Source organism: Anomalospiza imberbis, chromosome 3 (assembly GCF_031753505.1).
Source record: "Anomalospiza imberbis isolate Cuckoo-Finch-1a 21T00152 chromosome 3, ASM3175350v1, whole genome shotgun sequence".
Taxonomy (NCBI): domain Eukaryota; kingdom Metazoa; phylum Chordata; class Aves; order Passeriformes; family Viduidae; genus Anomalospiza; species Anomalospiza imberbis.
This window is the reverse complement of record NC_089683.1, coordinates 78,527,224-78,542,142: the sequence shown is the minus strand read 5'-3', so window position 1 is coordinate 78,542,142 and position 14,919 is coordinate 78,527,224. Positions and strand designations below refer to the sequence as shown.

At 37.1% G+C, this 14,919-nt stretch overlaps 1 protein-coding gene across 6 annotated transcripts in view; it reads left to right on the top strand.

Annotated features, from left to right (window-relative positions):
* The window catches only part of BIRC6 (baculoviral IAP repeat containing 6), a 173,740-nt gene that overhangs the window by 136,416 nt on the left and 22,405 nt on the right, over window positions 1–14,919 (top strand). The gene's annotated exons all lie outside the window — the stretch shown is intronic.

The window sequence follows — 14,919 nt, the reverse complement described above, 5'->3', positions numbered from 1 at the left end:
GTAGAACAATAGAGCAAAGCTGTGTCTCTTGGGAGATGCAATAGTATGCATAAATTAAGATGAACTGGTTGGCTTGGCATAAGCAAGAAGTGGATAACCACATTCCTTCTTTCTTCTTTAGTTTTTATTTCTTTTTTTTTCTCTCTCCTGATAACAGATTTTTTTTTTCTTCGTGGGAGATGTTAGCCTGTTTTTTATGATACAGATTGATGTGTGATGCCCTTGAGTCAACAGTGATAGGCATGGCAAGGTTTCAAAGTATTTTTTTACTCTTCTGCTGAAAAAAAGAGGAAGGACTCAGGTCTTGCATCTGAATCAACACAAGTTATTTTTATTTACCTTTCTTACTATTTTCCTTTGTGGCTCTTTTATGTGTGTCAGCTCAGCATTGACTTGATGATTTTGACACTTCAGCTGTACACTTCATCTTGTTTTCCTTCTGATTTAGGAACTTCATTGCTCTTTTGGCTATTGTCTGGGGGTTTTCCTGATTTTGTAACTTACACGCCTGTCCCAAAATACCCTTGGAAAAATTCAGAATTCTCTCATAACTAACTACAGAAGTGTCTCCAGTTAGTTCCCACCTGTCAGTTTTCGCTTAGCAAAAATATTCATGTTCCAGTTTCTCCCCCTTGCTCTGAAATAGTTCTGCATTAAGAAGTCAATTAAATAGACATGAAGTAGTACCACTTCTTCTGCCACGCCCCTTCCAACACCAGCTTCTCTTGGAACCGGTCAGGCGCAATTCCTGTGACCATGGTCAGAATGGACACTGCTATTTTGTCAAGAAAAGTGCTATGTTTGACAATTGAATAAAAGTTTAGAAAAAAAGCCTTTGGAACGTGACATGTCATGTACTTGTTTGGAGAGAAGTATTTAAATCACTGTATTCAAGTACTGAAGCAATTCAGAAGTCAGTGACTGATGATGAATGTTCCTGAGTTAAAGGTGAGGATTTCAGCCCAGCTGAGTGTGGTGACCTTCTGACACTGGGCAATCTTCATTTTTCTCTTCTTTACTTATACCAAAAAGAATCTCTTGTATGGGTATTGTACCTTTCTAAAGTTGTTAGGAACTTCTGGAGTGCTTCAGTTCTGATTCAGTGCTGTTCTCTGCAGCTCAAGAGAGGTTTTTTTTTAATCAAAGACAGCAGGTTTTTGAGACTATTCCTTCACAATGTTTGACTGTAGGCTTCATGCTTCTGTAGGAATATTAAGGCTTTCAAGTATCAGTTTTTGAGTTCTCATCTTCATAAATTTTGGTGTGTTAGAGGAGTCCAGTAAGCGAATATTGAGTCCTTACTGGGCAAGTAGAGTAGTGAGAACGGATTGTAGTCCAGGAGGGTGGTTCTCGGGGAACTGCAGTGCTACACCAACTTCTTCTTTCTCCAAAGTCCTTAAAGCATCTTACCATCTGAGAAAGAACACATCTTGTCTGTTTTCAGATGACTGATCTTGAAAAACAAAACAAACCTAGAGATTACTGCACTCCCAGCATCTTTTATGTGTTACTTTCCTCTGTTTTGTTATCCTTATTTGGAAATAGTTTTTAAAGAAGAGGATGAAAATATTAGCCCACAAAACCTCTTATTTCCTATTGCAAGAGAATATGAATATATGTTTGTATTTTCAAAGCATTTAAAGTAGGAGACTGTTTTCTAGTAGATACTGCTTTTGGATTAGAACTATAACAGAATTTTTTTAAATGTCAAAACTGATTATCCGTTCGACTTGTTAATAGTATAAAAGATTTATGAAAGAACGAATTATAAATATGTAGTTTCAGCTCTGCTGTTTTGCAAAAATTTGTTGCAATTTATAAGGAGTAATTATGTATTGAAACATCATGGCATTGAAATCTTTGAAAATTAAAAACCTAGTTGTAGGAATGAAGTAGCTTAGATTTGATTTGTAATTGGGTACTGGATTACATGACAGATAAAGCACTTGTTCTTTTCAAGGCTGAAGCTTGCTACAAAGACCTAATTGGAGGTATTTTTTTTCAGCAAATTGGTATTTAGCAAAGTTCACTGAGACACTGGACCTTTGCTTCAATCTTTATCTGTTCCTGTGCTGCACATTGTTTTATATGTCTTTTAAACATAAATTCATGAACTGGCGGATCTTCATTGATTTTTGTCAGCTGGTGGTATATTTTGCAGCTGCATGTACAGAGCATACCTCAGACTAGCTTGTGACCTCTGTCCCCCCTCACTTGATCATAGTGAATTAAAGTGCCCATTAAATTTTCCAGAGGGAAAGGATTTTCATGGTTAAGATACTCAAGAAATATCAGGTGAGAAATAGGAGAGGTAAAGACGACATTTCAGTCAGGCTTCTCCCATCCCACGCTGTTCTTCCTTCTGCTTCTCATCCACATATTTTTTTTGTCCTGCTGCCTAAATGATAGAGTATTTTACTCTGGAATCAAGAGTGGGGTGGGAGTTTTGTCTGTCAGTTTCTTTTTGTGAGCCTTAAATAAGTTTTTCCAACTGATGACTAAGCTTCTGAAGATGCTTTACAGGACAGTCCGGAAAACCTAAGTGAACAAGATTTCTTCCTCATCTGAGATCACTATGGATTTCTGGAGCTTTGTGGTTACAGGATAACATCACTGTCTTGAAAGCTTGAACAACACACTGCTTATGTATCTGTATCTGCCTCCCAAGGACCTGTTATTTTTTATTATTCCCCTTTGGATCCACTTAGACATAATTCTTCTGGTACTAAGCAGAGATAGATTTTTCACAGACCTTTATGCCTTGGACTCCGCTGTATAATATGTCTTAAATAAAAAGAAACTAAACCATGGTGTTTGCCTTCCTGCCTCCTGCAGATGAGTTTTCTTTCAGGAAATACTGTTAGAGGCTGATCCTTGATACAAGAATTTGTAGAAGCTAACAAGTCATACACAAGATGCAACTGGTGTTAGTTTCATTCCTGAGATTGATTTCTGTATGCTTGCTTTTAATTGTTCACTTGAGAAATAAAAGGCCTGGACATCACCTTCAAAAGTGTCTGGGTTTGGCCATGAGTGTTCAGTGAAATTCCCTCTGCCAATAGACTGTCACCATCTTGTGATGGCTGTTTAGTTTTGGGAAAGCAGTGCAGGCCATTGCCCTGACTGTGTCAAGGCACAAGACCGTGAAGTTTAGTGTGGAGAGAGCCTATCCTAAGGCTTTCCTGGGCCATTTATCTCATTTTAAGGCTCAGGGGTGTTTCACCCAGAAGTTCCCTTTTTCCCTTCATCGGTTGGAAGCCAACACTAGTAGCTGTAGCCCTGCTCATAGAGGAAGCCTGGGAGTCTACAAGTAATGGATTGGTTTCCCCTCTGGAGGTAATTGGTAAAGGTGTTCAGCCAGCCCTTTAAAATTCAGATGCAGAGAGATACCACACTGCATCTCTCAAAATTTCCAGAATAAATATTACCAGTCCTACCAGTTTTTCTTATTTTACTCTAGTTAGACAGTACATCTCAAGTGGTTACATTTAGACTTGGTAATTATGGTGGGGAATATGAGTGGTGGATGTGTGAAAGAGAGTGCTCTGCAGTGCCACATGCTAAAACACTCACAGATTTTACTAGAGGCGTTAAGAATTAATTGTAAAAATTATGCCACATTACCAACAGGCCCAGTCTTTTTTGAAAAGAGAATATGACTTCAGAGAAACATGTGACACCACACTGCATGTTCTACAGTTCCTATATAACAGAAATGTCGAATGTGCTTTCTTCCTTTTTTTTTTTAAATCTTGTGCCTTCCTGGTAAAATACAGTAACCACTAACAGGACACAAATGTTTTAAGGTACACAAGAGACCTCTGAAAGAACTGTAAGTAACACATTTTCAGTTTGTTGTGTTTCTCCATATTAGTGGTTTTCCCAAGTAGTGGCAGCACAATTAGATAAGCTGCTAAAAATTTCCTGACTAAAGAAACTATCAATCCCTTTCTGTTCATGTGCAGAGCAGATTGCCAAGGTTTGTCATAGACATTTTTGCTTTGCTTTTCCTAAAAGCAAGCTCACTGTAATTTCAGGGAAGAGTTTTGTCAGCTGGGGTGTGTGGCTCGATGTGCATTTGAAGAACTTCTTGTGTTGAGGGCTGACTTTCATTTTCAGCAGTTGAAAGTCTTACTTATTTAGTCAAGTGATAGGTTTTCATTTTCTGGATAGTAACAACCTTCTTTGTCATTTATTTCTTTTGTGTTCTTTTTTCCTCTCATGTTTTTGAAAATAAAACATTGTAAATGTATCTGGCACTTCCCATATTGTTATGCAGACACTTCCCACTCAAGAGTATTTCCTTTCTTACTGTCCTCTGGGGGTATTCTTAGTCCTAAGTACAAATCCAAGGAAATGGATCCCTCTGGTTGAAGGAAGTAGTCTATGGCAAATTATTCCAGCACAAAGTATAATTTTTTATTGATGGGATTTGTATCTTCTTGTCCTCCCTAAAGGACATCAAGATAATACAGCTTATTAACAAAAGAATATTGTATTTTATTTTGAGTTATTTTTTGTTGCTCTGCTGTAGCATAATGGGGAATGATCCATTTTAAAAAGTGGTGCAGGAACTTGCATGATGTTGCAGGAAGGTGAAAATTTTCCTACTCCAGAAGTCTTAGAGATGATTCTTCCTATCATATATTAAATTGGTTGATATATTTACCACATAAGAGCTATTTGCACTCTAAGGCACTTTGAATATGCAGTAAATGCAAAGGGTTACCTGTCATTTAACTAGACTCAAGGAAGCTGTAACTTTTCAGTGTGCTCTTTGTGTGTTTACTAAAAGCCCATCTTGGTATATAAAGAAACAGCTATTCTCTGAAAATACACCGGAGTGATAAAAGTTCTGTTTTGAATATGCACAGCAGCTCTGCTATCTTGGCCAAGCAAAATAATTAGATATTGAATGCAGAATGAGATGCTTAAATAGTCTCCTTTTTATCCCCTGAGGACATGGTCTTGTAGGTGTGCTCACACATACAGGAAAAATAAAGCACAGCAATTGCACATCCTTTCATTCCAGTAACAGTCATGGTATCCTCTGCTGACAGAGCAGAAGACCCAAATCTGGGCCTTTTTCCATCTGCTGAAGTAGTGGTTTAAAAATGCTTCACAACTTCATTATCTAATTTTGAATTTCTGCATCTATTTCTGCATCGTGTTCAATGAAATGGCAGGTTTCCATCTTATTTTCGATTCCTATCTTATTCTAAAATACTAGTGACTGTTTTATGGCCTGGAAGAGGTAATGCTCAGACTGAGGACCATTTCAAGGTGGCTGCTTGCCCACTCCTCTGCCAAAAATAGTGAAATCACTATTCCCTTCTCCATTACAGGGATGATGAAAGCCAGTTTAACATTTATTTTAAAATCCCAATCCACGTTCTAAGGGTAGTGACGATACTTTTCCTTTCATCTCTGTGTAGTGCTGCACACTTAAAACACTTAAGATGACATGATAAACAAGCATCCACCTCCTTATTTATTTTGAGCATATTTTTACTTTTTTTAAGAAAGGGTTTGTCTGCAGAATATTTAAATCTTGTATTTTTCTCTGTGGAAAATATTTTTTTATTTTTCTAAGTGGAAGATGCATTTGACACTTTTAGCTTACCTTTATTATTAGATTTATTTTAGTACATCGACCTCAAATAGAAATCATTGGTCCTTTCTATCTTACTAAATGCCATAGTGGGTTGTATTAGTAATAAGTTTTTTTTCATCCCTTAACCAGGCAAACAACTTATTCTTCATGCAGTCTCTGAATGCCTGTCTTTATATGTGTCTTTCTTCACATTTTTCATATATTTTTTAAATTATTTTTTTCTCTTATTTATGCTTTTCTCTATGTTGTCCTTTATTTGTTTGATAATATAGAACATTCCTGGAGCATTGATGCTTCCAACAACACCACTTGTCTTCTAGATTTCATTGCAAACATGATTTGGTTAGAGCTTTATGCTTTAATTGGGTTCCTCCATATTTTGTTGTTTTTAAGAACTGGTAATGGGTAAATCCAGCTTTCTTTCAGAGGAGAGATTATTAAAAGTTGCGGTGGGGTTGGATCCTATGGCAGTTTGTGCTTACTCTTCAGTACTTTGCTCACAGCCTTTCCACACTGATCACATAAATCCAATGAATACACAATTTTGCATTTTTAGATTTCATTAATTATTCTTCCTTGATGATGTATTCCCAAGCCCCATATAAGATTCCTCTGTAGACTCCAAGAAGAATCTCTCCATTACCTGACCAACTGTTCAGGTTTTTTTGGAGTTCTGTTTAATGGCACAGAGCGATCCTTAGTGGATTCCATTGTGAAGGACTAGAGTGTGGCATTAAATACTAATATCTCAAAAACTGGGGATCGTGCATGGCTTTGGTAGCCACTTACGCTTGAAAAGCTCAGTTTGGTTTTCATGTCTTTTGTACTGTTTCGGTTTCTTTATCCCATCCTTTCAAATGCAGGGAATTGTGTCTTGTTTATTGAACTGTACATTTTGGCCTCATGAAATAATGCCTTGCGCTTTTTCTGGCAAAGGGTTTTTTCTGGATTCATGGATACATGTGTGAAAAGTGTTGTTTGACTTGACTTGTAAACAGAACTTTCCTGAAAGTACTCAATTCCACCAAAATCAAATGGTCTTTAATAAATAAGCAAACCAGAAATAACAAGAGCACTAGTTTTGAGTGCTCATTACTGGGCTATGGATGACTGACTGACTTCCCTGAGCAGTGCATTTTGCCTAATTGAGCAGTTTTCCTTTCCTCTTGCAGTTACACTTTTTTTATCCAAGTTTTCTAGAACACGCAGTAATAGCAACGCCAAGACAGACCAAGGTTGTTAGGCTGTCATTTTATCACCAGTAGTGGACAATAACAGGGAGAATATAGAGATGGGGCTGACATGCAGATACTGCTTTGGTATTGTTAGTATGTTGCCAAGGGTGGTGTACCCTCATTTATTAGCCCTTGATGGCCTGTTCTTACATCAATTTACCCAATTACTTTTGAACCTGTGATAATATTTACTACCCTGACATTTAGTGTTAAGCTTTTCCAAACCTCAGAAGTGATGTATTGTGTAGTGTATATTCTTGTACAAATGGCACCATTTCTTCTAATGGTGTGCCCTTTCCTTTGAACATATTGATCAGTGCAATTCTGCACACTTTTTTTACCACTCATAATTTAAAAGCAATGTCTTTATGATACCCTTCATTAGTCACTGAGGCTGCAATGCCTTTATTTCATTTTAGGTAGTGCAGCAGCTCATTCTGTACCTTGTGTTTAGTCACCCTTCTCTCTCTTTTCCAGGTCTTTCCTATCTCTTTGATAAAAGCGGGAAATGCACATGATGTTAAAGTGATACTAATGATTGAATGCAGCCTCAGTAATTAAGTTATAATTTATTATCAGCTTTTCTAACATTTGACCTGATTTTTTTGACTGCTAAATGACTCAGTGCTGACATCAGAAGGACAAAATTTTCAAGTTGTATCTGAACAATAGTAATAATTTGGAGCATGACCCTGTACCCATTAAATTCAGAGGCCCACCCTTTTTGTATTGTTCTTCTGCTCTGACATGGGCTGTGTGACTCATGGCCTGTAAGGGTGCTGAACCGCTTTCTCGTGCTTCATTGTTCCAGGGACGAATCTCTCCTGATGTCATTTTTCCTAATACTGAAAACAGTACTGTGAAAATGCTGGTGTTATTCCTATTTTAAAATAAGTGAAGAAAAAGTCAGGCTAATTAAATTACTACAAGATGTAGTATTGATGTATTTGGAAAGCTTTTGTTTTATTTTTACCCAAAGGCTAATGTTTTCTTAGAGATCTGATTTTGAACTACTCTGTGGGCAATCTCTTTTTCTATCAAAGCAGAGCAGAGCACAGCGTGTTAATTAGGCCTATTATAAAAGAGGCTTGCCCTGGGTTGATTCTGAAACAGAAAATCAAGAGGCAGCAGAGCATGACGTTTGGAACCGACACTATTGCCTGCAGCAGGGACTGCATTCATAGATCATATGTTTGCAAAGATGCAGCAAATGGGGGCTGAAGAATGGCTCCAGTTTTTAAATATTTAGCAAAAGGGTGTTGGAAGGACAGAGTGCTTCACTCATGCTTGGCAGTATATGTGGCCACAAGACTTTCTTCTGAAGGTTTTAATTAAAAACACAAAATTAGTGTTTTCTTTGTGTGGGTTTGTTTTTTTTTTTTTAACAGTGATGTTCATAGCAGCTGAGAGTCTTTAACAGGATAATGAGATCCTGAAGTCTTTAATCTGATCATGGCTATGGGGGAATAACATACTGAGGCATAAAAAAAAAGTCCTCTCATTACAAAGCATGTTTTAGAAATGCTGTAGAATTGACAGAACTTTTGGATCTTACTTTTAATTTATTTGGAGGTTAGAAATCATGAAATAAAAAAGAAAAATGTAGTGTCAGATGAATGTGGTTCTGTAGTCGTGGTCTTAACATTGGTCTTAAACTTTAGTAAGTTGAAGGGTAATAAGAATGTCTTATTTTACTTTGGGCTTCTTAAGCTGATTATCCCATGTCTTCTGAACTTTATTACTATGAAAGAAAAAATAGGTCATTCAGAATACATAGATATTTTCTTGAGGTTTTTGCAGGGGAGACTTGGATACACTGTAGTAAATTTTGAGCATTTGTGCGTGATATGAATAAAGCAGTTTTGTAATACAGATACTCTACATAACTGGTGGTTATCTTTCACATTGCTTAAAACTGAGGCAGGATTCGATGGCTACTTCAGGATGAATATTTAACAAAACACACTTATTTATACTTCTCAGAAAGATGAAACATCTTACTGAAATGGATCCAAAACAAAATAAGAAATGAGATTTGGAGGCATCTCTAGGGTCACTGGAAGCTTTACCCCATGCAAGAAGGAGGCCTCCCTTATATTTCTGGGGTTTCCATATGGATTCTCTCCTGAGCACGTTTTTCTTTTCAGCTACTTCCTTCTAACTGATCATTCATTATCATCTCTCTCATATTTGCAGTGATAGATCTCTTTGAGAAAAGAAATAAAAGGACTGTAGTTTTGGAAGAGTTTCCAGTGGTGCCTTCTGCTGTGGCTGCCAGCACAACCTTCTTTCCTTCAACAACATCAGTCATGTGTATTGGTCCAAAGTAAAATGAGATTGTACAGAAGAAAAATACTTCTATGGGCCTCTAAAATAACTGAAATTCACTAAGTCCTTAAATAATGAGTGCAGAGAATGAGAAGTTATGTGCAGGAGATAGATTGAGAGCATATATAGACAGCTTTTCTCAGAGCACAGAAGCAAGGTGGGTCTGCATCTGGCAGTGTCATAGCTGTAAAACTGGTAAAGGTGTTGATTTTTTTTTTTTTTTTCTTGAGTGGCTGTTTGGGAGTTTTTTTACATCAAGTTTATGGGCTCCTTTGGGGTAGGAATTCCTAATACAGTCACACCGAGAATCACAGTGGGCAAGGCCTTGACATTAGATGCAAATCAATAAGAACTTTTCATCATTTTCTTACAAATTATTCTTCTGTATTTGTTTCTTCAATTTGCTATAAAGTGTCAAGATTTTTTTATATGATGGATATGCTATATTAATAGTTCACTTCATTTTAGAATAAATGTGCATATTCTTGTGATATTTTAAATACACTTTGCAATGGAAATAATCTTATTCATAGCCAGTTAAGTCAAACTGAGGATGTTAAATGAATTGCAGAAAAAATTATTGCTGTTCAGTACTGTCTATTTAATGGGCCATTAGGCATGGCTATTCTTTGTTTGAATATTGTATAATAAAAGAAATCAAAGGAGTATTAGACTCAGTTGGGTCATTATCTTGCTACACACACATATATATATATATATGAAATATAAGGTGATACCTTGATCCTGTGAAACTACCTGCCCTCATATGCTTTTTTCATTATATTAAGGTTGTAATTGCATATGGCTAGTCTTAGATATTTGTAAGAAAAAGATCTATATTAGTGATGAACGAATAGATTTGTGGAAAGCAGTTGAAATGTTCTGAAATCACACATAATCTTTAAATGTTAATCAATTGCTTCCCAGGAACAAGTAGGCATAGGTTAAAAGTTCTCAAAAATGCCTTAACATCCCATGACACTTAGGCATGTGAAAGACTGTAGTTTTCAAAAGACAGGATGCTCAGCAGTTTGTGGAACCCAAGACTTCTTAACACAACTTCAGTCATACTCCTTTCCACACAAATCAGACTGATTGTTACTAGCATATAAGGGAGATTTAGTGTAATGAAATCTTTTTTTACCTGTTTAGCCTTCATTCAGCATCTAATTTGCAAATATTTTGGCAAGAGACTAGTTGAATTCCCCTAAACCATGAAATGTTTTCCAGATGTTTGTCATCCCTACCTATCTTAGCAAATGGCAGTGACCCTGCTGAGATTTCTGCTTTTCACAAGTGCAACAGAATAAATTTAGACCTGAGGCACTTTTTTGATGTGAATTGTGAGTAAATATGTATGCTGCCTGTTGCCCCTGACCTTCCTTGCTAATTATCAGGGACAGTAGGACACTGACCCATTTTTTGGATATGTCCACTCATAATTGCCTAATTAATAAAGGTGGTGATAAAAATGCTACTGTTATCAGTTATGTGTGGTACCACTGGTATTCCAGCCTTTTAGAGCACTGCTGTCATCATCTGGCCACGTGCCCATGGTGCTGTTGCCCTGCTGTTCTCTGTCACCTCCTACCCTGCTCTGTCACCCTGGGCTGTCACAGCTGCCTCTGGGCCCCAGCAAGAGGCCAAGGTGCTGTCCTGCAGCTGCCTGCTCATGCTCCAGGTTCAGCTGCAGGTTTTAGCCTGTGCTCTGCTTCATGCTCTGGTTAACTGCTGGTATAGCCAAAAGGTGAGACCTTGGTGTGTATTTACTCAGTGAAATTTGAGAATCCCATGGCAGGCTGTGGGGGAAGCAGCTTGGGTCAGGTGGTGCAGAAGCCAGTTCCCGGCTCTGGTTTTGGACCCTTCTCTGAAACACCACCTTGTCCCTAGGCAGACTTACCCTGACAGCCCTGGTTAAGGAGGACAAGGAAGCAGGATAAAACCTGAGTGCAATCCCTGCCCTGAGTCTAGAAATGAAATAATTTAATCTTTTCTTTTGATGTAAGTATGTGTCATAGAGTAATCATTTGAAGTGCTCAGGAAACCCAGCAGAAGTTCAGGTGGGCTCTCTGAGGCAGCAGTTCTGTTTGAGAGTCAACAAGGGGGAGCTTCTGAACAGGACTGTGGTGCTGGGAGCTGAACGTTTCTCAGCACTTCACTGACCCACAGAATCAGGGAGCACCAACAGCACAAAAAAGGACAGATGTGACAGACATCACATCCAGTGGGAGCCTGACAGCCAGGATGGTCTGAGTGTACTCAGTACGGGAGACTGAGAGCCCCAAACTGAGCTCTGTGTAAAAGCTATCTGTCATTATCTAGTAACTGCTTTGTCCTTGAGATAACAGAGACTCCTGGATAAATATCCATCTGTCATTTTTACAAAGCCAAGAATTTTAATCTCCCATTTTCATTTTCTTAGGAATGCTGTGTATTTGCAGTTTGGTGTGCTTACATGCATGCTCATATAAATCAAAGGCTGTTGGTGCCTTCTTACACAACTGAAGTACCCATATAAAAAGATTCTGACATATTAAATATGTCATAATGGTATTCAAATTATAGGTCTGGTATAAGCAGAAGTATTTGTTTCTGTTTCATGGTGTTTTGGATTTTTTTTCCTATAAGAAAAGCTATCATATTTAATTCAGGTAAAGTGTTATGATACACCTTCATTGCTCAATTGAGTCAGACAAAAAAAGATGGATATGTTCCCAAGGGAGAGCATACTTTGAAGAATGCAGTGGTTTACTTTTAACACGTGTTCTTCACTGAATCCAAATTGTTGTCATCTTAGTTGGCCAGATACCTGTATGTGAGGACAGTAGTCCAAAAATTCCATGCTTTTATTTGATGGAGATAGGCTTTTTTTAATGTGCAAGTTTGTATTTAAGTTTTAACTCATGTTTGTAGTATTTCAGTTCCCTTAAGAACTTTGTTACATGATCAAAAATTTTTTATTATAAACCCGTGTAATGTATATTTATATTTATGAAATACATAATGATATCTGAAGGAAAAATCTAATTCAGAAATCTCAACTAAATGTGCTGCAAACACTAAAAGCAGCGAGGACGGTGATGGAGTGTGAGTGGCACAGCCTGAACTGAAGTTCTACTTGGAATGCTGCTGGATGTGCTAAGCCTCTTTCAGTCCAGAAAATTGCTGTTGGGACATCTGTAGCTGCAGCTGGTCACACCAGAAAGAGGTGGACGGGTTAGCAAAGAGTAGATCTGGGCCAGGGGTGTAATTTATAAAAGAGTATCCTGTTGTCCTAGTGGCTTAAACAGTGTCTTAAAAATTACACAGAGTTCAACAAACTGCTCAAGTCTTCTTCACCTCTTTCAGAAAGCAGAGCTGTATCTCCACTAAGTGTACACTGTAATCAGTTTGGCATTCTTTCAACTGAAAGCAAAGTAGGCACAAGGCGTAGGTGAACTGCCAGATAAAGATAATAAACAGTAATTTGCCAATTCTGGGTTCTTTCAAGCAATTTTTTCTGATATTTATCTAGGTATCCAGTCTTGATGAATATTTTGGGGATTTAGATTGGGGATGGAAGGGAGTTTAGGCATTTGGGCAGAAAAATACAGTTGCATGAGTCACAATTCTTAGTAAATATAATAAAGGAGAAAAATAGCACAAAACACATAATTGGCACCAAAACTTGAGTTTCACAGAGTCTGGCATTAAGGTAAAAAAAATTAGTAGTTGTTCCCTAAAAGGTCGTTTAAATTGAAGCCAAGTGAATGCATTTCATTTGTTTCACATGGGAACTATCGCAAAGCAATGCAAGTGAGTTGGATCTGCTAAAACCAGAAATCTCTCCCATCTCTCTGGAAAACATTCCCACTTTAAAGTTATGTCAGTTCAATTCCCTTCATGATGATAATTTTGAACTTAACTATCCATTTAGCAAAGGAGAGGGCAAGCCAGCACTAAGGATTTGAAATTATGTATTCTGGTCTCATGAAAATTTCATGGATAAGATAAATAAATAAAAGGTTTCCAGAGTGAAATGCTGTGGTTATCTAAGAGGTCATATCTCTTCCTCACTCACCATCCTTATAATAAACAGCTATTGATTAAATTGAGGAGCCACTTGGTCTTTAGTAGCACAGGTGGGAGGTGGTTTCTGGCCGGGGCTTCACTATGGTAGGATATATTCTATGCTTGCCTTTTTTCACTGCCCTCCTTTCCTCTTTTCTTTTCTTTTCTTTTCTTTTCTTTTCTTTTCTTTTCTTTTCTTTTCTTTTCTTTTCTTTTCTTTTCTTTTCTTTTCTTTTTTTTTTTTTTTTTTTTTTTTGGTGTGTGTGTTTGGTTTCTTTTTAAATCCACACATCATCAGATCTATATGTGTTTATTTTTACATGTTGCTGAGATTTTTTTGTGGGCAACCATTCTTCACTAGCGACTGAGCATAAAAAATGGAGGCATATATATATATAAACACATATGTAAAGGTAAGAATCAGCAGTTAATTGAAACTGGTTTTCTTAATGCCAGTGTTTAAATTCAGTTTGCTTTATATATATGGAGTATTTTGACTTGGGTTATTTTTGGAGCCATGATACCAGGCCTGGCAGATTAATATTTTGTTTTGGTGAATTTTCTTCCTATTCAATAGCACTTCACCCAGTTAAGAATTTGTGCCATTGTAATAGATTCAAAAGACAAAAAGCAAGCTATTGATCAAAGAACTCCTGGCAGAGATAAATCCAGCCTTAAACCTGCATAAACTGGTTTGTTGAATTTAGCTTGGCTATTTATACTGTCCCATCATGCTGTATTTAGAGCTAAGGGTTTGGTGACAGGAGTTGAAAGTCTGTGATCTGCTTTAGCTTGGAGGATGAGATGTGCTAAATGAAACATTAAAGAGTTCTTCTGTGCTTTGTTCTGTCCTAATGCAAGTTGTCAGGGCTTTTTGTTGTCTGGCATTTTTTGCTGGAAAAAGAATAAATTTATTTTATCATAAACTCAGTTATTTGTGAATACTTTAGACTATAGCAAATATTTTCTGCAGTTAGGTTAAAAATAGCATGTCCTAGGGGCAGAGGAAGCAGCTGTGTTAAAGTATCTGCCTATTGCTACATTTTCAGGATTTCTATTAATGATACAAAGTCTGTTGAAATGACATGCATTACATATTTGTCCAAACAAGTGGAGAAGAGAAATAAAAAATGTGGTGCTAGAGAATCCATTAGAATTGTGTATCTTTGCCTGTCTTCCTAATCAGAGGAGCTGATATCTATATTCTACCCACAGTTACTTCTGTAACACATATATATCACACTGAAAAGCACTAAGACAGTGAGGTTTGGCCTGTCTAATATATGTTCTTACTCATCTTTACTGTTTTGTGGTTTACATATATGCAGATAAAATTTGCATGCTCTGAAGGATACATAATGGCTTTTAAAACAATCCTTTCTCATGAAAAGAAGCAAAACTGGACTTCTACTGAGTAGATAACTTCATTCATTTAAGAACTATAAATATTTTTGCAATAATGCAGAGAAATTTTCCCAGAGGAGAAGATGATTGTAAATAAAGTGGGTGATGTGAAAGTCTCTATACATGCTTAAGCTGTTAGATTCAGCAAATGCTACTCTGCTACGCCATAGGTTACAATTTTTCCTCCATAGATTTTTGTTTACTGTTACTCTCTGCATACAGTTTGAGCCAGGACTGTATATTAAGGTACTAGAAATGAATATAGCATATGGTAATCCTGTTCCATAC